Source organism: Nothobranchius furzeri, chromosome 12 (assembly GCF_043380555.1).
Source record: "Nothobranchius furzeri strain GRZ-AD chromosome 12, NfurGRZ-RIMD1, whole genome shotgun sequence".
Taxonomy (NCBI): domain Eukaryota; kingdom Metazoa; phylum Chordata; class Actinopteri; order Cyprinodontiformes; family Nothobranchiidae; genus Nothobranchius; species Nothobranchius furzeri.
The window spans coordinates 37527047-37553496 of NC_091752.1; the positions used below are offsets into that span (position 1 = coordinate 37527047).

The window sequence follows — 26450 nt, forward strand, 5'->3', positions numbered from 1 at the left end:
CACATCAGCGCTTCTGTGAGGACGAGTCTATGAACGACACATTAGAGGATAATTTTTATTAATATTAGAACGTCAAACCCTCACTTGTTCTGTTTAATTGGTGTTCAGGTATCCTTTTAAGACTAATTAGACAACAGTGAAGGTGAACCTGGGTTTGGTAATTAGCACAAAGAGAAGCGTGCAGGCTAATGGTCCAACGCTCCTCTGTGGCACGTGTGATGGGATTCTGGCACATAGTGGCACAAAATCCATCCTAATGGAGAGACAGGGGTCAAAACATTTGTTCCATGATAATGTGCAAACCTTGAGCTGATTTACGACCAGAGTTGTTGTTTATATTTAGAACAAGATGTGAGTTAGTGAGCTCTGTCTGATGTAGAGAGGGGATTAGACAGTTTTGGGGGAATGCATCTACAAATTATTTTAAAATGCCCCAAAGTCTACCATAAATCAATGAAAAAGAGTGTAAAATATTAGAAATACATTTAATATTTTTTCCTTTTATATATACAGTGTCAGTTGTGGGTTTGGTGCAAATTAAGTGTATTGTTTAAATTGAGATGTGCCATTAAATGTTTTAAGTTTCTGAGTTAAAGTTCAGATCAAAGCTTTGAATTTGGACTGGTAGCTGAAACGCTAATTTAGCTAATCAGAAGAAGTGTTGCTTTTCCAAGGCACCATGTTGTTGATCGTACTTTCCCGAGAGAAAGAAAAAATCCTTATTTTTTTTTAAATCCAACGCTCTCAAATGGTGAATGAGTAGGATGTGGAGCAGAAGACAGAAGGAGGGAAATTTAACACTATAGCTATTAATGTCCTTGAACTGTGGTCTTTCCCAAGCTTGGCGAACAATATGGCCTCTATGTAGGTTCGTGACACGGACGGAACAGAGCGAGGATGCTTCAAGTTCCGTGGCACCACTAGACCAACACGGTAACATTGGCGAGCGTCTGGGGTTGAGTCATGAGTCAAGAACGTCATGCCAAACCATGAATGTGTATACATAACAAAGGGTGTTGAACTACTGCTATTCATGTGACTTGGTTCAGAACTGCTCGGGGGTTATTTTGAGGCCGGATGTTCAAGAGGGCAAAAGAAAACCTAAATTTACACAAATGTATCTTCATATTTTCATTTTTATTTACTGATGGAGGAATGCAAACAGTCTCACACACACACGGTTTTTCTGTAGTATCGTTTTTCAAATGGCTTTATTTTCTGGTGGGGTTTCTGAGTTATGAACACAGTGGGGAAAGTTCAAAACCCAAATTCCTTTGGCCGGGATTTATTTTCTTTCCCATTGATCACAGAGCAGTTGCTGACTGATTCTCAGCATAGCCAACATAGCCACTGTGTTTTCTTAGCATTTCAGACATGCAGACAGACAGGGTGAGAAGAGTGAATGGAAATTGGGAGAAAATGGGGCAGGGGAACACCATGTGGGAGTGGGAGATTTTCCTTCTGCAGATTGTCATCAGGAAACATTGACGTTTAGGTCAGAGAGAGTGGTGGCTCGTCCTTAGGGGGCGCTAGGGCGCCAGCCCACCAGTCCTCCGGGAAGAAGAAGAAGAAGGTAGGAATCACAAAATGTTTAAAATGAACATTAAAATTCTGTTAAATTAGGTAAAATAAACGATCGATACATACAGACTATAAGTGCTGTGTGTAATCTGTACAACTACAGATCGCCTCTGTCATTGCGCCCCAGAGCAGCTGTGGCTACACTGTAGCTCATGGTCAACTTTCCTCGTGGGGTCACCCATAAAGACAGTGGGAGGGTTAAAGTTGCGCACATTTTTTCGCTATGTTTTCTTTTATAAATCCCAAAGTTTGCGTGGAAAGTTGCTTACGCAGTTTTCCGACCCCGTTTTGTGCATAAGCAAGCTTTATAAAGGAGACCTCTGGTCATTAAGCCAATCAGTAAAAAGTTTCCTATATAAGGAACCCAGCAGATTGCATCGAGTCACTGACTAGTGACTAGTCTTTACAGTAGTCCTCCCACAGTAAGCAAGCATTAAAGGACAGTGGAGAGGAAAACTTCATTTTAACAGGAAGAAGCCTCCAGAGGATCCTGGCTCAGTATGTTTATGTTTATGTATTTAGCAGACACTTTTGTCCAAAGCGACTTACAAGCTATAATCGGCATGTTGCCCTTGAGACTATCAACAACAACAACAACAACCAATTTCCCGTCAATCGTAGGTGGCAGTGAGGCAGCATGATGAATCATGGAGAGGAGAGAACAAGGAGTGGACAGTAGAGAGGGGGATGGGTGCAGGGAAGGTGCTAGTTAAGAAGATGCTCTCTGAAGAGCAGGGTCTTCAGAAGTTTCTTGAAAGTCGAAAAAGAAGCCTTGTAAGAGATTCTTGTAGTGCTTGGTAGGTCATTCCACATTTGTGGAACAATGCATGAGAAGAGTCTGGATTGTCCTGAGTGTAGTGTAGGCACTGCTAGCCGACAATCCTGTGATGACCGGAGCGGCCGTACCAAGACGTAAGCCTTTGCAAGAGGATTCAGGTAGATGGGAGCCGTACCATCTCGGACTTTGTATGCTAGTGTTAGCAATTTGAATTTGATGCATGTAGCTAGCGGTAGCCAGTGGAGCTCAATGCACAGAGGGCTGACGTGTGCTCTTTTGGGCTGATTGAAGACCAGACACACCGCTGCTTTCTGAACCATTTGAAGAGGTCTCATAGTATAGACTGGGAGACCAGTTAGAAGGGCATTGCAGTAATCGAGGCAGGAGATGACAGTAGATTGCACCAGGAGCTGAGTGGCATGTTGTGTTAGGTATGGTCTGATCTTTCGTATGTTATACAGCGCAAAGCGGCATGAACGAGCAACAGAGGCAAGATGGTCTTTAAAGGTCAGGTGTTTATCAATCACAACACCCAGATTTCGAACTGCCTTTGAAGGAGCCAGAGATAGGAAGTCATTTTGGATTGAGATATTGTGCTGTATGGATGGTTTTGCTGGGATGACAAGTAGTTCCGTTTTAGAGCAGTTGAGTTGGAGATGGTGGGATTTAATCCATTTTGATATGTCAGAGAGGCAGTTTGATATTCGTGCAGAGACAGTGTGATCATCCCGTGGAAATGACAGATAGAGCTGGGCGTCGTCTGCATAGCAGTTGTAGGAGAAGCCGTGTGATCGAAAGTATAAGCAGCCATCTACCACGACTCACTGGGGATCGAGAAGACAGAGCAGAAAAAAGCATACACCAATGCCAACACATACACTAACACCAACCCAAACACACACATACACACGTGCACATACATGCACCCCCCCCCCCCACACACACACACACCACAACATATATACCAAGTAGTGTTTCTATGCTTACGTTGTGATGTCTTAATAACTGATCTATTTAGTAAGAGATAAACTATATTATCTTTATCTTAGTGAATCTATAATTAATTCAAATGGTGAACTAGTAGTAGCATGTTCCATGTCAAATAATGTTATTATCAGGAGAGGGAGAATGTTTAAGTGGTTAGCAGCAGTGTGCCAGCCGATGGCCCCCTCCATGAGGCTACCACAGCTCAGCAGAACACCATTATAGCTTCTTCTGGGTAGAAAAAACACTTAGAGAAAAAAAAGTTAACTGCTGAAGTAGCAGAAATTAATGCAGTCATCAAGGCTCCTGCAAAGGGTCAGGTGTCGTCCCGCACCAGTGCCTTGAGCCTACCAGGTGAACCTGTTGTTTCCAGTGCTGGTGGATTTATGCCAGCTGCTCTGCATTTGCTACAACAACTCAGAATTGTTGAAGGATGCCTGCAACGACATCCAGCCATCGGGTACGATGGAGCTTGATTATTAAGAGCTTTATATGTGAGAAGGAGGATCTTAAAATCTTTTTCTGAATTTAACAGGCAGCCAATGTAGGTAAGCTAAGACAGGAGAGATGTGATCTCTCTTTTTAATTCTCATCAGAATCGCAGCAATCGTTACCACATACCTACGCTATAACTGGTGCATGCGTGCTAGATCCCCCTCCAATACAGAGAATAAAAGTCTAGGGCAAAGTCTCAGCTCAGCTCAGGATGTTCTTCTGGAATCGTAAGAGCAGCTGAGTATACCTCGTGGAGTTTTTTTTTTTTTATTATGGAGAACCAGAAAATGATGGAATGTGGTGTCAGAGATTTGTAAACACTCTCTAGCAAGTAAAAGCAGCCATAAACAGTCAAGAATCAGCTCAGTGTGACATTGGAACAGAGTGGATTTTTTATAACACGGATTTTTATGACCATAAACCAGAAAAAGTAAGACTGAATTTATGCTTTCGGCTTCATGAAATGAGCTTTCTTTGATTTTCATTTAGCAGCTTATTGTTAGCATTGGGTGTTGTTGAGATAGAAAACGTGGATTCTGTGTTTAGATGAGCTTCTTCCCGTTACGCACATGTGCAGTTTGCATATAAGGGTGAACATTAAGCATGATCTTGGAACAATTTTGTTGCTGGAAGTGCTCGCGGACCTGGTCCCATTTTGGGGGGTTCAAGTTGGGTGACGCATAAGAATGGAAATTTGGCGTCCCCTAGTGGTGATATGTGATTAACACATCTGAAAACCGACAGCGAAAATAAGTCCCACAAAAAAAGATTATAATTCACCAGCCGCCACTAGTGGGAGCTTAATATTTAAAGTTTCACATTTAGCAAACCTTATATGGCAAAGTGGAATCCGACACAAATCTTCAAGAGAGCAATGTGAATGTTACCTTTACAGATCTTTTCTCACCCGGGAAAACAAGATCCAGGAACCTGGATCTTCCCAGTCTGTTGCTCCCTGACTTTGGAAAGAACTTCCTTTATTTTTACCTTGACAGTCCGGGTACCTAGGCCTTTTGCTGCTAAACATGTTCCCCAATTTGGGGACACCTGAGCTCAAAAGATGAAAAAGCAACTAAAACCCCTGTAATTTAAATCTGCTTTTACATAAATCTTAGTGTTTCCTTCATCTATATTATAAGCTGGTGTGATTTTGTTGATCTTTAGCATTTTATGATTCTATTGTGGTATTGATTTATGATCATGCAATGATTTCATGGCTTTGCCATTTATTAAAATCAGCTTTTGCATGCATATTTTATGTTTTCTTCATCCGTATAGTGACATTTTTATATTTTAATTATCTTGCATGTATTCTATATTTAGTTGGTTTGTATTAAAGATGATTTTATGATTGTGAATAAGTTTGTGATTTTTCTGAGCTCTATAAATAATCTTTACTTATTATGTGGGTAGTCTGTAGGGCATTTAACTGAAGAGATGATAAACTCACATTTAACTTGTTTTTATTAACTGGTTTGGAGTTAATAAACCAGGTAGTAAAATGTCAGTAGGTTCAACAAAGACGACCTAGATGAAAGGAAAATGGGAAAGGATGCAAATAAACTTGAATTAATTTTCACACACAAGAGAAAATAAAGACACACATTAGAAAATGACATTTTATTTGTTTTTGATCATACTACACAATACTGTATTATCATGTGAGAACAAAATGTTTTTATATCAATAAAGGACCTGCTTATGTTAAAACACATTAATGTTTTGCATTCTCTTTAAGATTATATTAGTTGTTAAAAAGAAAAAAAGAAACTAATACAAAAAGCCTGATCAACTATCTAAAGGAGTCGTACACTTCATACCTCTGCTGTTGTCTCTAGTGTAAATTAATGCCTTGTGAATTGTTTTCAGAGGAAAACTACTCTGGAACTCCTGTTTGAGGAAGCAACAGATTAACAACAGGATTTGGAGTCTTACTCATTAATTTTAACAGTAAAACATCTCACTTCTGATGCGTAAACAACAGCCACACAACTCTTCCTCTTCTTCTGTTTGCTCTTCTTTTGCAACATTGATGTTTTATTTCCACAAATAACACAAGCCTGAATGTGTTACACAATGTTATGCTAATACTAGCTTCTACTAGCTGCGACGCGCTTGGCTCTTCAAATTCAACACGACTCTTCTGGTTGAAGGCCAAGGTGAACGACGCCATCATTACAAATGTCATAGTGTGACGTCGATCTGAGTGGCTTATACTGACCCAAGCATTTCCACGTCTATTTAAATGATAAATAACACGCACTTGTAAAGCGCGTTTCAGAGTCAGAGGACTCCAAAGTATTTTACACTACAGTGTATCATTCATCCATTCACAGACACATTCACACGCTGGTGGTGATGAGCTACATTGTAGCCACAGATGCCCTGGGGCACACTGACAGAGGCAAAGCCGCCGAGCACTGGCACCACTGGTCCCTCCGACCAGGTAAAGTGTCTTGCCCAAAGACACAACAGCAGAATTCTTTGTCCGGAGCCAGGATGGGCTGTCCAGAGCCCGTTTGTGGCTAATGCAGGAACCATTTTACTATTTTCATGTTTAGCCTGCATGTATGAGTATTACTGTGTTTCCTTAAATGTAAGAGAGTTTTGGCTTGCTTCAACACCCCCTAGTGTCTGTATTAAATCACATCGTAAAACCAAACTGTTTCCTGTCCTTCTCGCTGTGCCCCTGCGTTTTAAAACCAGCCGTTATACTGACAAGTGCAATAGCATAATCGCGAGGTCTGCAGCTAATTTAAATTATTTTTCATCTCTGACTTCTGAGATGTTGTCTCTTGCTTGACCCGTCTTCAAGTCAGAAGTTCTTTTTCTGTTGTTAGCTTCATCAGGTGAAAGGTTTTTCTTTGGAGGCTCTGCCATGAGAAACCTCATACAATAGACACCAACCAACCCTCTCACTTCTATGAAGTGTAAACATGGACTGCCATAAAGCGCTGCTTGTGAAATACGTGACTTTGCAAGACTTTTGGTCATGAGTTTGAAGAGGCTCAAGTTACAAATGTGGTATTCTGGTCACATGCAGCGGAGATGGGCTGAGATTCACCCTGTAAAGAGTCATTTTCGCAACTAGTGGCTCCCAAAAATTATTTAAAAACATGAGAAATATTACTTGGAGTACATTTAAGACAAGAATAAAAGTAAATTTTCCACTTCTAATGTTGCATAAGTATTTTATTGTAAGTTTTGAATTTGGACAGCTTTTACATTGTAAAAACATCCATCGTGGTTTGAGCTCTTTGTTTTGCCATTTGTGTTTTTAGAAATGCTTTTTTATTTTCCATGTGGTTGATTGGTTTTTGATATTTTATTTAGTTGATATTTTTGCTTCACTGCCCGGATGCCCTCCCTACGGTCTTCTCACACACCTGTCTCCCATTCTTAATCAGCAAACCTGTTGCCATTCATTAATCACCACCATCCTGTTTGCTTTAACTATGTTATTGATGTGTTTTTTTATTAATCTTTTTTTTTTATCTGTCGGCAAATTTGGATCTTTCTTCAACCAACCATAACAAAAATTACCACATTATTTATAGTGGCTGATTATTGGTGGTGCACACCCCTGTTGTGTCTTTTATTTATTTAATCTTAATAGTTAATTTGCAGTTAACAAAAGAAGTTATGGCTTATTTTTAGTCAAGATGTTTGACAGACACTAAATCAGGTCCATTTACCTATCTTCTCTCAAGCCATAGATTTATATGACTTTGGAACCCTGATCTTTGGTTTCAGCATCATTTAAATTTGGTTTAGGTGGTAAATGATACATCAATTCTTGGTAGCAACCTGTTTACTGATGTTAACAAAATGCTCCCATTGATGATGAGACTGTTTGTTTAAATTATTTAGAACTATCACCCCTCTGTGAGAATCAGATGTATCCATAACCACAGATTATGATCGATATCTGTTTACTAACAAGCTAATCTTAAATCAGGATCAGTCAGATTTATTGGGGGAACAATAAAGTGTGCTACATAAAAATCCACCATGTTTGATGACCAAAACATGGCACCTAAACCGTACATTACATCTCTTTGTACAGGAAACTTAAACACACGTTTGATGAAACTCGTTTTCAATGAATCACATAAAATAAATACAGAATTTCCTGCATTTGTTCATCATGTCACTTCCTCCACCAATTAATCCTCTATTCCCTCAGCACCAGAGCCTCCATCTTCCTCCTTCAATTTCTCAATCCACTCTTTAATAAACGAGCACTGGTGGTAATTGCCCTGTCTGGGACGACGTCATTACTCATTCAGACGTCCAATAACGCTGCAGCACCCCCAACACACACATGCAAACACACATCCATGCACGGACAGGGCGGAGGCTCAGACTGCACATGCAGATCCATATCATTGATCTCCCTCCCACCCTCTCCTCTCATTCCCACATTTCATTTTTCATATTCAATGAGTGACTTGTAGATTTGGCTGCTCGATACAGATATGTCTTAATTAAGACCAGGCCTGGGTTTGCATTGACATCTGCATGGTCTGATCGAGCTGAACTGAGGGAGACAGTCACAAATAAATAGATAAAGTTCAGATTCAAGAACTAGATTTTAAGCTGGAGTGATGCTTGTTGAATTGATGACAGTTTTTCTCATGATGGTAAAGTTTAAGTGGCTTAAAAAATCTGTTTTGAGAGAAATCTCAAGCATGGAAAAGACATTTTATTAATGAGACAATGAAAGAGTTCATGTTTCAGTGTGAATATTCTTCAAGACTGAATCAGCTTTTAGGATCTTTGCTTTCACCAAACGTTCATAATTTATTATTTTCTAAACCGAGGTTGTTTTAAGGTTCTTGAGGGAAAATTCCTAAATGGGTAATCACAATGGTTCAATAGTCAAAACCACTACTTCCCAAATAGACACAACTTTAATCTGAAATCTGTGGACATCATGACTAAAAGCAGCCTGATCCAACATCATCACACAGCACCATGGCAACCAGTCCAAGCTGTATAATACAATTAACTCTTTACTGTCACTGTCTGAGTCTGATGGCCTAATTCTTACTGTAGCATTCTGTACAAACTAACAGAATTTGTTTTAAACAAGATCTTGGATATTAGGCTCTTAGACTTAGTGAAGTTAATTAACTCCGTGAAAGCCAGTGGGCTCTCCCAAGGACTTTCTCCCTTTTAAATTGATGCGTGATTCTGTGACAATGCTTAGTACCGCACTCTTAAACATTGTAAACATTAGTCTTGGCACCAGAGTATTCCGTAAGGTTTTTAAAGACGCGGTATTACAGCCGATATTAAAATTGCACTGGAATGGTTTCACTCATATTTATCAGATTGTTTGATTATTGTCCAGGCTGGGAATTGCACCTCAACCCAGTGCTCTCTGCCCTGGGGTGTGCCACAAGGCTCCATCATTGGGCCACTCCTCTTTTCAAAATATCTCCTGCCACTGGGCAAAGTCGTTGGCCTGCATGGTATCAGCTATCATATTTTTGCTGACAACTGCCAAATTTATGTGGCACTAAATGACAAAAACGCAGACTCTCGGCATGCATGGAAAGCGTAAAGGGCTGGCTAGCTGCTAATGTTCTTAAATGAAACAAATCAAAATCTGACTCCATTGTTTTTGATCCTAGAAATCTATCTTGCTCTCACTTTGCCCTTGATTCTATAACTTTAAATCACAAGTAGTGTATGACGAGTCTTGGGGTAAAATTGGATGCCAACCTCTCTTTCTCAGATAAACTCTATTGTGAGGTCCTGCTTACGTCATCTGGCTCGTCTTAGACCAATTCTGAAGCGGAGGCATTTTGAATCAGTTATTGATGCTTTCATGTCCTCCTGCTTAGACTATGCCAATGCACTCTTCACTGGTATTCCTAGCTCAGTACTAAGTTGGCTGCAGTTGCCCAGAATGCAGCAGCAAGGTTCCTGATGAACACAAATCTACGTAGCCACATCACCCTTGCTCTTGCACTCCTTCATTGGCTCCCTGTTGCATTCCGGGTACAGTTTAAGCTTTTGACTTTTGTTTTCAAAGCAATGAACAACCAAACACCAGCACACCTGTCAGACCTGCCTATGCCTTATGCTCGTACGCGTTTGTTGAGGTCAGCAGATCACCTCTTGCTTTGCACTCCACAGATGTGCTATAAATCGCGGGGTGAGTGAGCATTTGTACATGCTGCCCCCCAGCTGTGGAATGCACTACTGTACGGCAGGCTCCCTCTTTGGCGGTTTTTAAATCTTGTTTAAAACCCACTTTTGTGGGTTGGCTTTTACCTTGTGACTTGTTGGACAGTTTCCATGTCTTACTGCCTTATCTGTGCTTTTAGTGTTTTTATTTTCTGCTTCTTATTTTTAGTTATCTGGTTCAATTTTACTGTTTATCTATGCTTTGACAGTTTTATTTTTTTTTTATCTTTTGTTGTTCTTAGTTTGTTGTAGTTGTCTGTGCAGCACTTTGGTCTGCTCTTATGCAGTGTTTAAAATGTGCTATTCAAATAAAACAGTATTGTATGGTATGATCCCAACAGCTGATGAGTTGTGGTTCCTTCTGTGTCTGTAGTTTAATTCCCTGCAGCACCTGAGGGAAAACGGAGCAGCCTGGGAAAATCAGAAAGTGGGCCTGTGATTGTGTGTCTGAATTCCCCATAAAAGGACAGATTGTTTTGTTCATGGTGTGAAGAAATATTCAGATTATCTAAATTTGTTTATTCATTAACTTAAACAGTAATTTTAAACACAGCATCAGTACATGAGTCCATAAAGTAAAAACTTGATCATAGAATAAAATAGACTTTATTAATCCCACAGTGGGGGAGTTTACTACACACACAATTTCAGAAAAACAGCACATGCCAAAAAGATTGCTGCACGGCGCAAGCCTTCGTTCTGCTTTGCAGCTGATCAGATGTGACCGTAGGTTAACAAGGGCACTTTGCTGCGCAATGTCGCACTTCCGCCTCTGATGTGTTCCAGGCATAAGTGGCTACACACAAAGTGGGTGTGAGTTTTAACTGGCCTGGCACATTGAGAAACATCAAAATTAATCTTTTTGCTAATAGAAAATTCATGAAGAAATTTTAAAAGGGACATGCATGCTGGCACAAGATAGCGTTCATGCATATGCAAAATGACTCGTTGGTGGGCATGCCAGTTAAATAATAAATTAATTATGTACATGTTTAATTGATTCTTCATGCAAATGTAGAGTGTCATGGCATGGCATCGAAATTCCATTGGCTGAGCCTGTGTAAGGAAAACGCTGGAGATGTATTTCTGGAGAAGTTTTTGTCATATTGCTTGAAAGGCTCTTCACATACTAATGGCAACTAATGAATTATATGTTTTGTCAAAAAAAAAATTTATCACCTTTGAAATGCACAATCCTGGAAAAACCTCATCCAATCAACATGAACGTCCTGTTGTCAATGATTGGATCATAATCCATCCATCAAACTGTCCTCTGTTTTCTGTGTAATGGTGTCTATCCACACAGCTGTGTGTTTCTAATGTGTGTGTGTGTGTGTGTGTGTGTGTGTGTGTGTGTGTGTGTGTGTGTGTGTGTGTGTACTTGTGTGCTTCAAGTGCATGAGTGTGTCATGAACAAGTGTTTTCTACAGGCTGTTGTCTTCATTTTCTACAATTCTCTGTCTTTAGGAGGAGCTGGAAAAAAAGGGTTCAGATGCTTCAATTGATTTTTTTTCATAATGTAACTTCCTTTACCTCATAATCCACCTTAAACTGCCATTGTACTTACATTTGTAAAGTTGTTCTTTAAATAATTTTTTTTTTAAAAACTAGTTGAAATTTTTATCCCATTGCGTTTTTGCATTACTCAGAAGAGACCAATACTGACAAAAAGCAACTTTTATTTTCAGTACATTTTATTGAACGGACTTTCAACTTTAATTTGAGTAAAAATTTATACAAGTACTTGAACTTGTACTTGAATCAAAATTCATCAAACCATTTGTACTTTTTTTAGTACTCTTTCCACATCTGCAGAGCATAACAAATGTAATCATTTTGGCAGAGGTTGGTCTTGTAGGTGGCAGTATCTTCGGTAAGGCGTTTCCTGTTTTCAGTGGTGTCCTACGTGTAGCTGTTCTGTGTTTGTGGCTTGCTAAAATTAATAAAATTTCTCTATACTAGGATATCTCTGAGTAATTGTTGTCATGAGCCGGGGTGAGTACTCTTCTCACTTTTAACCATCTCTGAGTGTTTGGATGACTGGAGAGGGAGCGACAGCTGTTCCTCGTCAGCTAATCAGTGGGTCTGCTTCATAAGGAGGATGGTGAACGTGACTCGACGCCGGATGATTACTACTGACTGGTTGGCTTCACCTCTGGAAATGTAAACTGACTGTGGTTACAGGCTGTGCAGTAAAACGTGAGCTCTTTCTTACAACATTTAGCAGATTTTTTAGATTTAACTAGACATTTTTTTATTATCTTCCAAAAAAAAGTTTGGCGTTTATTGACCTCTCTGTAATGACTTAAAGATGTCACAGAGACATCATGCATTTGATAAATCAGATTTTTAGTCTTAATTATAATCAGGACTTTCTTAAACCCACCTGGTGTAAATGTTTTTGTTTTTTCTTGTCACTTTGAACCACAAATAAGAAAACTGCACTGACATGTAAAAAAAAATACATTTTCAGTTTTAAAGTTAACTCTGTTTTGGTTTTTAGACTTTTATCAACCTCGTTGTGTTTTAACACACCTTCAGTTTCGGTAAAACTTTTAACAAAGTTTTAACCAGGTGTTTTAATTTAATCAATCAATCAAAGCTTTATTTATAAAGCGCCTTCCGCAACCCTGTCAGGAAGCCCAACGCGCTGAACATGGTACAGTAGACGTACAAATATAGTGAATAAATCAAAAATAAAAGCAATTCAAAAATAAAAGCAATTCAAATTACAAAATACAAATTACAGAAAAGGTGAAACATTCTAGTACAGGACAGATTGGTAAAACAAGGGATTGAGTGAACCAATGAAAACTGTGAAAGAAATTCAACGTAAAAGAGGGCCGAATCAAACATGTTCAGGAAACGCCAAGCGGAGAAGGTGTGTTTTTGGGCGACTCTTATAGACTGGCAGAGATGGGGACAGCCTAACTGAGGGTAGCAACTGGTTCCAGAGTAACTGTGCTAGGACTGAGAAAGCCCGGTCCTCGCAAGTACGACACCTAGAACGAGGAACAGCGAGTAGGCCTTGGTCAGAGGAGCGCAGAGCGTGTGATGGGGAATGTTTGTTCAGGAGCGTGGCCAGATAGGGGGGAGCACTACCCTGGAAGAAATTGTAAACAAAGACGAGGATTTTGAATTGTGCACGATAGCAAACCGGAAGCCAGTGCAGCTGGCACACCTCCTGTCGGGGACGTAACATAAATGGGGGCTCGTCCAGGAATTCTAACCTCATCAGATCGTGAAGGAATGAAAAATCCCTTGGTGGTGGTATTTTTATGGTGTTTCATTTGTTTTAAGGTTTTAAAACAACATATGGCTGTGAATGACCGGCAGGTGCTTCTAGAGGCCCTGCCCCTGCCGGAGGATCCTCTGCTGGAAGGGCTCTCAGAGCCTACAAGCCTGATCCAGCCAAACATGAAGAGAGGAGACGTTGGATCCAGAGAGGACCCCTGCAGGCAAGCTTAGAGGCTCACCCTCTTTGGGGAGAGACCTGCTTGTTTTGTTCCGAGTGTTGCGGTGAGGAGGGTAGTGTTGGTGTCCCTTTGGGCACCATCTCAGGAGCACCCCAGGGAGTCAAGGGGATGTGCTTGTCAGAGGCATTCTTCCAGGCTCTGCTGGTTTTGTGCTTAATAGGCCCCCCTCCAATATTCTGCATGAAGACTAGGGGTTCAGGTAGCCTGTTTTGTTGTTTTATCTGATGCTCTCTTTGGTTTTAAAAACAGGACCCGTTTTAAAGAAAAAATGTTTAAAAGTTAGTTGTGTTGTGGTTTTTCTAACTTTAATGTTTTTATTTTTTTTATGTGTGGGGGTGTTATGGCCACCAGCCTGGCAGCTGTTCATCCAGGAGCCAGGATCACCTAGCCCCGGTGATCAGCCAGACACCGCCCTTCCTCTTCCTTTCCCCAGGCTGCTGATGAGCACAGCTGACCTAAATCCCTGTAATGAGCCATGCCTGGGATGAAAGCCCACGCCATCCAGCAGTCTGGGAGGCAGTAGTGCAGGGGTTCTGCTGTCCTCCAGGCCTCAGATTTTGATTTTCAACACCGTCGTTTCATGAGTTTTAACAGAAATGTTGAAGCTCTTAGATGATCCAGAGGGATCTTTTGGTATAGTAGTTTTAAAGGTTAACTTGGTTTGATGCAGTTTTATTGACTTTGGTTTTTAAGCACCTTCTGTTTCTGTAAAACTTTTAACAAAGTTTTAACCTGGTGTTTTGATGTTGATAATTTGTTCTTTAAATATTAACATTCAGTCTTGGTTTTGTTTGGCATTATTTTAATAATGTTCTCCAACTGTTTGCTCACTTGTTTTTGAACCTTTTTTTATGACAATTAAACCCATTTTAAATCCATTCTTACGTTACCCCCTCCTTCACATTTGAACCCCTCCTGTCGGGGATGTAAGAATAGTTTACATGGTATTTCACACAGAATGAATGCACAAAAGATGTTTAAAAACTCAACATGGTGAGAAAATTAGAACCTTTTCTCTTCAGTTCATTATTAATTCACTCCCACTAATTCACATGGGACTGGTGTTGTAATTGACATTGTGACTTTTGATAGTTGTGCAAATGTAGTTGGTGTAAATTGAAGTGTAAAGTGTCTCAGTGAAGTATCTATTGCTCCAAAGTCTTTGTGAAAGTTTTATCTAATTTAGTCTCCAATCCCTCCCAAAGTTATCCCACATTTCTTACCCAGCCTTGCCACTGACTGCGTAAGCGGCATGTAAGGTAATAGACTTGTTTTACCTGTGAGCTTTCAACCAGGAGTGTTTCAGATGCAAAAAACATTCCATGCATGTTTTCCTACATGATTTCAGAAGTTCACACGATAGCAAGCAAGGAGAAAGATGGCTGCATGTATCCAAAAAGGCCTGTGGTTTATTTAATGTTCTGTTCACCTCAGCTACGAACGTTTCACAGGAAATGATGTATGTTTTTTACTAGTTACTTGAACTGAACTGGGGATCTGTGCGTGGCTTTTATTTTGAAAGGTTATGGATGTTTTAAGCTGATTTCATGTTTGACTTCCTGTCCGGCCCAATCTGATCTGTGGAGTTTGATGCTTTCTGGAAGCGTAGACCCTAAGAAACAGACTTGAAATGCAAGCAACGCCTCTCTACGCTTCTTGGAAGCATCCAAAACGTGACACTTTGTGGCTGGAGGAAAAATAAATGTGCTGCTCAGTGCATTTTGCAGACATTATGCAATGCTTCTGCTTCCGGTAGAAAAGTGGGGTCACACTTTTTGTGTAGGGATAAGCCGACGCCACAATAACTGTGACCACTTTGGGAGGAAATTTGTTGCACAGATTTATTTGAACATGTTTCTTTTTCCAGCAAAATCACAGCAAGGTCCTGTGAGTCAAGAAAGGTAATTAGAAGGATTGTGAGCATTTAGAGATTTTTGCAAACTTTTGCACTTCTGTTTATAAAGAACATGCTTCACCTTTACTTCCTTTTTTCATTTATCTTATTTCTTAGTATTTCTGGCATCCAGCAATCTGTATAAATTCCCTTCTAATGCAATGAATCCATACAATAAACAATAAGAGATTATCTTCTTTCTGCCAGCTAGCCCAACTTTGATTTTTCCCAAAAAGATATTCATCTTAGCCGACTTATGAAGCCATTACATATGATATTGATTCTCACCACACTTCACATATCTTCACTTTCTTGTTCTTCCCCTCTTTCTCTCATTTTGCTGTGCTCTCTTCATTTTAAAGGCTTCAGGAATGCAAGGTCTCCTTAGTGATTTATAAACATACTCATAATAAATGGGCTGCTGTAGTTTAGGCGGTGATGAAGCATTCTCTCTGTGAGACGCTGCTCTGGCCTGCATGTGATTTAAGCGGCTGACATTTATAGCTTGCAGGCCTATTTTTCAGAGTGACTGTCTGTGTACAGAGCAGCGTTTTACAGCGGCTACGCAGGGGTGAGCCCAGAACTACACTCGTATCTGACACAGCCACTATGAGTTCTTACAGCAACACATTTGGTGCAAAAAAGGTGGATTCTGTACAAGAATATGTGGCCGGAGCCTTAGTTAATCTTTCATCAAGTAAGTCTCTTGGCATTTAATGTGGATTTTTCTGTCTGACAAGTTCCACACAGTTCAAACTCTGGTTTTCTCTCGTGCAAAAGGGAGAAAATATCCCAGCAAGACGTGCTTGAGATATAAAAATATGTTGTAATGTCCGGCCAGGTGGTTATATAAACATGAACGCAAAGCTGAGCTGTCTGGTGCACTGTCTCAACTCCTGCTTTAATTATGGATGTCTTGCATTTGCAAAGTAGGCCCAAATGATCCCTTCAAGAGTGCTTTTTTTGTTTTCACACAACCTCATAACCTATGTACTTGCCACAGCAACGCGAGGCGGATTGCAATCGACGATTCAGAGTCCGATATCACTATCTGTCCAAGATAATAGATGACAATAATGGGAAACTGTCCCTAAGCACTCGTTTGGAGTCTTCCTGCCCATTTACTGATACCCTTCATATTTAATTTGCCTCCGATAGCCAGGAAAACAGACACTTTGAGTCCATCTAAAGGGAGCACATTTACAACAAAAGGCCAGCTGAATCCTCGGCTCACGTTTCCTCCTAACGGTGGCAGGACATAAACCTTCGAGCCAGACCTCATTTTCTCGGCGCCATCTCCCGGACACTGCTACAAAGAAAATCAATAAAGCTGCCCACAATGCTCTTAACTTTAGAGGCTATTGTGAAAATGCCTTTGTCCCAAGAATATGGGGATTTTTTCTCTTCTTGGCTTGACTTTAGGTATCATTCTCACTTCCTTTTAATAGTTCTAATAGTCAGTAGGACTGTGGGCCATGACTTGCAGCTAAATTAGCATCTGGCTCTCTGCTCTGTTCCCATTTTCTTTACACAGGTCCATGACACAAGCGGTCTGTTTTTGTGGATTATGGCCACTCTAACCTAATTCCTCCAGCTGATCAAGAAGGAATAATTCAATTGAGCTGCAGAGATAAAGATCCCTTGAGCCGGGTGAAGAGATCTGCTCTGCTTGTATCAAGTTATACTCACTGGAGATCAGCGTAGCATGTAGCTTGTAGCTACACTGAATTGAGGTTTGCTGTGATTCACGAAGTCAATAAAACTGGGTGGCTTATTGGATCATCCTGATCACATAAACTGTCACAAAATTATCCAAGTGCTCTCGTAGAAAGGCTGGGACAGTTGTGGGATCAGGTCTGACCTTTCTGCTGGTTTATCATGCAAGAACGCATCCCAGATTATCCAAAGACATAAGATTAGATCAAGTGGAGGAAAATCAGATACAACAAAATGCAAGAATTCAACATCTTCGTCATGCATAAATGCAGAGCGACATAAGAGTTTCATCTCCGGGAGTCTGCTGTGGAAAAATCTGCATGTGCAGACATTCTCCCAACAGACCGTCTTCAATCTCAGGCATTCTCAGCATCTATTGCCTTCTGGAATGCATCACTGTGACAGGAGGGATTGGAATAGAGGCTCTGGGTGGAAAAGGTCTTCTGGATTGCCTTATAAGATGGACAGGAATAGTCTGGAATCCCCAAACGGAAATAACCTTAAAATGACCTCATCCAGTCATGACTTGCACAGCCCCTCAACTTGCAACCCTTGACCCATGCTGCCAGATTCTGCAACGCATAAACACAAGAATGGAAACTCTGCAGCATTTGTCTTTATGTCAGGCGCTTTGACTGTTGCTAAATGTTATTTTTTGGTTTTTGTCTATGACAATGCTCAGATTTAGTCTGTGAAGTATTTCATAAAAAAGGATTGCTTTTATCTTAATAAATCCAGCTATTTTCTTTTAGGCCATAAAGGGTTAAGAAACAATTTGTTGCCTCTGTTAGACGCTGCTTCTCCCTAGAGCTGTGCAACATTGATATCCTTACCCCCCGAAAATGAACGACAACGCTCCCAGAAGTGGCACATAAATTAAAGTGGCAGGGTGACTGATGACTATGAGAACAGTTAAAATGGTGTTTGTGTCCCTTTTTGTGCAAATTGCATACACATAACTGTCTTTTGCATGCATATATACACAAATACATAGACATGGTTTGAAATGTGTAACCACATCAGTCCTAAATTGTTCTCCATTCTTAAATGCACCCCAGAGAGCTGCAGAGAGGAGAAATTAAAACAAGGTAGGTGTGCTTTCATGCTTGTATTGACTCTAGTGTGTGCATGTACTGTACTCTGATCCTGCATCCTCTAAATGAGCTCCATGCAATATTAAAGGATGCAAAATTAGCCTGAGAGTGAAAATGTGCTTGGAGCACACTTGGTGACTGACCTACCAATGGCACCTGGGAAATAAAAGGACGGGGAATGCAATCGAAACCCAGACCAGAGCGTATCCATCATTTACACCACAACATGTTAATACTCATAGACCTCCGAGCCGTCCGCTGGGTGTACTGACTCAACCAGAGGGCAAAGTGGATGTAGGGTACGAGTCATATTGGTGACCATTAGCATTCCACTGTTTCATCAAACTTTCAGCGACTGTGAACAATCAGTGTTCCAGAGTGGGGAGTCAGAACTGTTCACAAGAATCAGGACACATATAGCAAACCTAGTAGGTACTGATGATTAAATGCAACACAGTTTAGAACTAGTAAATACTGTCTTCTTCAAAAATACAGCCTTTAGTTTGCTGTGCACTGTCCTATTATGATATGACAACCCCAGACGTGGTGTTCATATGCATTTGCAAAAATGATAGTAATGACATTTTTAAGAGAATTGCTTCTTGAGCTCATTTTAATCAATCAAAGCAAGTTTGATGAAAATTCCACTGTTGATTATAATAGCCTACAATTTAAAACTCTTCTGTTCTAATTGGAAACTGAACAATTGCTTTACCTACTTCACTGACTGTGTTAATGAAAATCGCCTGCACGTTTCTACCAGGACAATAGTCTCATGCAGGCCAACAAATATTTAGGCCAACCATAACTAAATGTATGGAAGTTAAAGCTATGATGTCATCAAAGCTAGCTCCTACTTCTCCTGCCCTTCTGTAAGGAGCTGAAAGACACGCTTCATACCGTGGTAAAGCAAAGGCAACAGAGAGATAAAACAATAATGTGAGTAATCCCTTAGGTCCAGTAAAGACAACACACACATACACAAAATTAATCCCTTTTCGTTCCCCTTCCACCTTTTCCTCAGATGGATTGAAGTTTACAGACTGAATAATTAATTACATGCAGGTTAAGTTAGAGTTCAAACTAGAGCTCGGGATCACATGTGATTATGCGTAGCATTCTAGGATGTGTGCAGACAGTTTTTAGATGGCCATACAAGTGTAAACAAACTGTGATGCAAGCAGTACGTTGCAGAGAGGAAGCAGATTTGGAAGAAAGGAAGTGTTAAACAAGATGTTAAAATCCCAAAAGATGTGGAATTACAGGAACATGTTAAATAGAAAAGTTGGGGAACGTGGACAAAATCAGTTTTGGATCCAAATGAAAGACCAGGGACTGGAGCACAGACGACAACGTGTTGCCGCCGCATTTTCGGCTTTCTTGTTTGTGGTATGAGCAAATGTAAATATCCTGATGAGATGTAAACATTTCATTTGCTGGTTTTTCTAGTAAAACCATCAAAATTGTCACCCCATAGAAGAAGTGTAGAAGGAGAAGTTGTGTTGTGTTGTGTTTCAGTGCGCCCGCACTAGCCTACTGGTATGTGTGTGTGGCCTATATGTGTGTGTGTGTGTGTTGTTTGTGCATGTCACAGTTGAAGAAAGCTTTGATCCAAGCGAGCTGACGAGATGTAGTAATGTTGGATACTTAGTCTCTGTGGTTATGTCTCCAAGCAGGAAAACTGAAAAGTTTGCCTGTTTGCCACCATTTGCTCTGGCAATAACATGTTGCACTCCACAACTTAGCAACAGTGTACCCTGGTTTTCCATTTTATTTGAGAATTACAGGATGGTCAAGCAATCTGTAGCTTCAGTATTTGTTTTGGTTGCTCCATTGCCACTTCTGGCTTCTTCTTCGTTGGTGTGCTAATATGACAGGGGCGCATTCTCGTTGATTGACAGCTCCCTCTTGCGGATACACAAATGTATTCATCAATGTTCTAGACTTACTCAAATGATTTGTGTCACTGTAGAGGCCAGGGGAGGGATTTAGCTATAAAGCTATAAATTATCAAAGGATGCATACATTTCATTATAGGACAGGGTCAGATAGTCAAATCTAATGATCAAATTTACTCAGACTTTTAATACATTTGCAGAGTTCTCTGCTAGGAATGAATGCTTTTTAAGTCTTTCTCTGTAGAAACAGATCTCCGGTACGCCTGTTTGAGGATGTCGAAGTCAGCCAGAGGAAAAAGTAGCTTCAAACAGCAGGATTTGATTGGCTAACAGCAAGAATAGAGCTCCGGGAGTTGACGTCACTTCTCCCGGCATGCAACAGTTCAAATCGAAACGGCGCCATCTTGGCAGGTAGAAGCTGGCAGCTGGACTATTTGTTATTGTCAGAAAACGCAATCAGACGGGAAATATAGTAGATTCCTGTTGTGCCCCAGGATGCAGAACAGACGCGGACGACATAAGGGATGAGCCATCTACAGGATTTCCCAAGATCCGGAGCGCCGCAAACGTTGGATCATTGTAATAAAACGCACTAGTGACCGGGCTAAAATGAAGCTGTGGGATCCCGAGAGTAAAGGTTTTCGCTTATGCAGCGACCACTTCATATCAGGTACTTAAACCAACGTTTCCTCAACTGTGTATGGTATTTATTTTAAATACTTTTATTACGATTTTTAGTGGGCTTCCTAAACTTATTTTGGCGTGGCTTTTTCTGTCTTATTACTCATAGCAACAAGTAAACATCACGTAAAACGTTGCCTCCTGAGTTCTGCATGCTGCCGTTTCCGTGTTTTATGATCACAGCAATTAACCGGCTAAGCTGTATTTAATTTTTAAGCAATGGTTGATCAATTGTCAGATCACACATAAAAAGCACTTTGGATTGCTATTATCTGTCTCACCGAGACAGATCTCAGACAGATCCTGAGACGCTCCTGCCTGACATTTTTATTTTATTCACGGAAAAAAATCAAACTAGTGATTTCTCTTGGCGTTCAGTTTATACATTCAAACAGCACAGCACTCTATTTAAACTACTTACGTGTAAATCTGTTATTTGTCCATCCATCCATCCATTTTCATCCGCGTATCCGGAGTCGGGTTGCGGGGGCAGTAGCGTTGAGAGGCCCAGACTTCCCTCTCCCCAGCCACCTGAGCCAACTCCTCCGAGTAAATCCCAAGGGGTTCCCCGGCCAGGTCCGGTAAGAAGTCAGCTCCGACAGCTTCTGTCGTCGGAGCGGGCAGTAGCGTCGAGAGTCCCAGACTTCCCTCTCCCCAGACGCCTAAAGCTTGGTTTAGCCTGCTCCTCCGGGGGGATCCCAAGGGGTTCCCCGGCCAGGTCCGGGAAGATGTCCGCTCAGACAGCTTCTGGCATTTTTAAAAAGTATCCCAGGGTCACGGTAAGGGTCGGAGATGTTTAGTCTATTTAATTTCTGACTATATAAAACGATTTCTTAGGTTTTAAAGAGTGAAGTAAACTCCAACGAAGTAAAATCCAAGCCGATCCCGTTCATGTTCACGTTTACATCCGTGTTTGTTTAGATTCTTTTACCTGTCAATATGGCGTCTACTAACTGAGAGTCACGTGGGGTCCGGAGCTCTATACTCTACCAATGACTCTGTTTGCTTTGCAATGTTGACAGTTTTATTTACACAAATAACAGAAACCTGAAAGAGTTCTGCTGCATGTTGGAGTTATTAATGCTAACGGTTAGCTTCTACGAGCTGAGACATTCTCTGCTTTCTCCTGGACACTAAATCTACAACAGCCTTCAACATCGTGAGCCAAGATGGGCGAGTCGATGAATGTTAACTCATTCACTGCCAGCCGTATCCTGATCACTAACGGCCTTCGCTGCCACCGTTTCTCACCGTTTTTACAGTTTTTTTAAGAGTCACAGAACGTTGCGTGCTAGCATGATATCAATGCCAAAACAACCAAAACAAAGAGGAGACTCACCTCTTACATCAGGAAGAGTCCGCGTGTTTCGAGCGTTATCCGTTCATTCATAATCCGTTGTCGAATTGTGATCGGCAGACGCTTATCCGGTTCGCGCCTCACTTTTTTTAAAGGAACGGCCCAAAACGATCTCCTAACACATGGATTTGTTGCTTCCTGATCATGTGATCTATGACATATGCGAATGAAGATCGGCTTCAGGGCTGAGATGTTTGTTCTCTCAGCGCGGGGGCTGGTTCCGATGCTCAAACAGTAAAAAAATGCACATGACGACTTTAGTCGTCATTGGCAGTGAATGGTTGGATCTAAAATGACGACTTTAGTTGTCAATGGCAGTGAATGAGTTAAGTGACAGTATGATATAGATCTGTCAAGATTTTCTTAAAGTGATAGTGTGTATTGTCCTTGGTGCTTGGGGGCAGTAAATACCTAAATCTTTGCAAGCAAGCAGTATTTTTGTGTTAGAGTAAGAACTTATCAACAAATGACCATTAAGGTCAAAAATTCCCGGAAGTGCAACAACCTCTAGTAAAATGACAAACACATCAGACTCCCTTTCATCACTGGCAACGAGTATGGGCTTCCGTAGAAGAAAACTTGGTGTCTAATATGGCATCACCCAGAGACTTAGACCTGCTCCCATGTATTTTAGACCTGATTATAATGGTTATATGTTACAAAGCTGTCAATATTTTTCAACACCTGGCATCATTTAATTAATTTTCAGCAACATTTATATTGTTGATGGATATTTCCAGAGATTAATGGTAAAAACTACACATTGTCTCTTTAAGCATTTTTAAGGTACTTTAAAAATATTCATTGATGTACCCCGGCCTTAAAGGTTTAAAAAAAATGCCCCCACCCCCAGTGGCTGGCTGCAGAAGATAACATTTAAAAAATACTGCTGATAGCGCAGAGGGATGTAGGTCTTCCTGTTTTCAAACTGTTTATTGTATTCTGAGGACAAATTTTTTCTACAATAATTTGGTTAAATATAAAAGTAAAGTAAAAAATTTTTGATTGTTTTTTTTTGGAAATTCATGTTTACATTGCCATATCGTAATTAAGCTGACACAAATATTTTTTTATGCTGGTTGAAAAAATGTCTGATATTTCTCAAGCTCCAAGTGAAAACCAGTTGAAATTGTTACATTTTTAGCAGCGTGAGAAGACAATGTCCTGCTTTGTTCTGTTAATTAAATCAGACAATAATTTACAACCATTTAGTCAACTCCTTCGAGCAATAGAGACAGAAATTATTATAGTTTCACAATTGTCCAGCATTAAGTAGCTTTATTCAGGAACCATTCTCAGCTTAACGCTCTTCTTTTTTTACGTTTAGCAAATTAAAACCACGATAGTAGCACTGATGTGTGCAGGCAGGCACAGGACCAACACACTGCAAATAGAAAATGTTTTGAATTATACATTCCTGCCATCAGTGATAAATTGAGAGAAGGATTCATCATAAATCATAAGAAAGCTGCGCTGCAGCAGAAGAGGATTGCATGTTGGGCAGCAGGCTGAGATTTAAGAGTCTGGAGCTGCAGGCTGAACCACGCCTTCATCAGACGCTCCACTCATGTGAATGTATGCATTTGATTTTATCTTGTGTTTGTTTTAACCCAGATGGCAGCAAAAAAAAAGCATAAATCCCTTCCTGTTTTCAAACTGTTTATTTTATTCTGAGGACACATTTTTTCTACATAAATTTGGTTAAATATGAAAGTAAAGTTTAAAATTTTTGATTGTTTTTTTGGAAATTCATGTTTACATTGCCATATCGTAATTAAGCTGACACAAATATTTTTTATGCTGGTTGAAAATGTACATTTTAATGGATGTGAGCACTCTTTAGTATCACAACTAAGAAAACAACCAACAGCTAAATGTTATTCTGCGTGTGAGAAGACAGACCCAGAGTGTTTTTTCCCAAGATTAATTTTTAAGTCGAAACATAAAGAATAGGTGTTTTTACAAAGTGATAATAACAATATGATCTCAATGTTTTTTTGCTTTAAGTTAATTTTCATATTTTTAACATCAGGCCGTTTTTTTTTTACATAATGGTGACAAAATGTTGAATATCCAAAACATGCAAAAGAGGAATAATGTGAACATAACTGATAAACAAACAACCTCAGGAGAAAACCTACAGCACTCACATGTGAGGGAGGGTCAACCTTACACTAAACGACTTTAATGTGTGTACTTGTGTCTGTGAGCTTCCTGCACCTCACGTAAATAAAAACGATGCTGTGATGGTGGAGATAAAACAAAGGTTGGTGGGTTTAAAGGGGGTCCGTTAAAGATTAAAACGTTTTGCCAAGATGAGATATGAATGAAATTAGAGGAGTATTTGGTCTGTGATCAGTACATTCTGATTGTTTCCTTATGAGGCGTCTGCATGATTGACATCTGATTTTCCAAATGTCAGTTAGCATAACAGCATTGGTTTATCTGCTAATGATTTATGTGACTGAAAATATTTTTAAAGAATGGAGGGAAAAATGTGACAGAAATTGACTCACAAGATTTACCTACTGAGCAGTTTTCACAAGGAGGCGAACTCTGTTCCGCAGATAAAAAGGCACATAAAGTTGGCTGATGTGGGCTATGCCTCACTGCATCAATGGTCAGTTAAAATAGCACAATCACTCACTCACACACACACACACACACACACACACACACACACACACACACTAGAGTCGGAATGCTGAAACGGCGGAGTCTCAGAACCCAGAGGTTCTCCTTCATCGTTTGTTGTCAATAAATAAATCATAAAGGTGAAGTCAGACTGCTGTATTTACACAGTGATTAAAACTCATGAGCCGGGGAGCTCAAACGAACCTAAACAAAACACATCACAGCAAATGACACACACACACACACACAATGCACAAGCTAATTTTTGAGACACACAGACATTTAAAGTAGCAAAATGAAAACACTCATGGCGACAGTCTAACTGACATTATGAATTTAAATCCAAAGTTGCGTTAGAAAAAGTTTTAATTGAACTTTGTAAAATAACCAGTCATGTTGCAGCCTGCTCGCACACATTTCCTGGTAAATATGGCAGTTGATAACATTATTTAGACCTTTATTTAACAGCTTTATTGTTTAAACAAATAGACTCAAAACAAATCCTAAGATTCAAATTCAGCTCAGAGGTTCTTAAAAGAGTCTCGTCTCACTCAACTATCAGCTGGGAAATCAAATATTTTGTTTTGAGCTTCACTAATATCAGCATTTTTACTCCGACCCTAATGGCATTTTTATTGATCGGCTTCTTAATGGTGGGGCCATATATTTGACGGCCCTCATTTAAAGTAGAAGTGAGTAATAGCTGTCCAAGGGAAGGCTGTAAAACCATGTGTGTGTGTGTGTGTGTGTGTGTGTGTGTGTGTGTGTGTGCGTGTGTGTGTGTGTGTGTGTGTGTGTGTGTGTGTGTGTGTGTGTGTGTTTTGTCATTATAGAATGAAGCTAAGGGTAGAAGAAGACATGAAGGAGGAGAAGGGAAGAGACTTTTAATTTACTGAGCACATGGAGAGGAAGTGCAACCGAGGCAGAGTGAAGACTTTAGGTAAGAGGGTGAAGGATACGCAGTAAAAACTCAAATCTCATTCCAAGCAGATTTAATTCTTCAGCTTTTCTGCAAACACAACTCGTTTCACCTCCACAAGCTTGTTCATCACCTCTGCTATTGCAAACAAACCTCAGAACCCCCTTCCGTCCCCTCTTTCCTCTCCCTCCCTCTCGATCTCTCTCTCTCTCTCTCGCTCTCTACATCCATCCATTCCGCTCAGGTCATCAGCCAGCGAAGCCACAACAAAGGGGGGCCGTTGCCGCGGTGACCTTGGCTGTGACATCATGTGGCGGCAGAAAGAAATGAAGCCATTAGGCCGAGGCAGCACTCGCCCATAAATCAGACTGTTTCCAATAAGCTGCCTTAATGGTCATCCATCACCCCGCCAGCCAGCGCCCTCCGCACCCATCTGCCTGGGGAGCAGCCACTGGGAGGCAGGGAAGAGGACAGTGGGGGGGGGGGGGGAGTAGTGAAGAGAGGAAAAAAAAACATAGAAGGACGTGGTAAAGATAAGAAGAGTCGAAGAAACAAGATTTGACTGATTAGTTCAAAAGTAATTTAAAAAACAAATGCAAAGTCTGAATAATTAAACATCCTTATCAACACCTGTAAAGGTTCCAACCTCTTGTCTGTACTGCTTCATATTCTGATCATTCAAAATATTCACCATTCACGTATTTATATTGCGTTTACAGTGTTTGATGTCTAATGCTTCCTGTTT

The 26450-nt window shown here is 40.4% G+C and overlaps 1 long non-coding RNA gene across 1 annotated transcript; it reads left to right on the plus strand.

The window, feature by feature from the left end:
- The first annotated feature begins 12151 nt into the window (after window positions 1–12151).
- LOC129166848 (uncharacterized) lies at window positions 12152–15688 on the plus strand. Its single transcript, XR_008565744.2, has 3 exons — window positions 12152–12235; window positions 13337–13711; window positions 13864–15688. It is a non-coding gene; the product is annotated as an uncharacterized lncRNA (long non-coding RNA).
- The last annotated feature ends 10762 nt before the right edge of the window (window positions 15689–26450 follow it).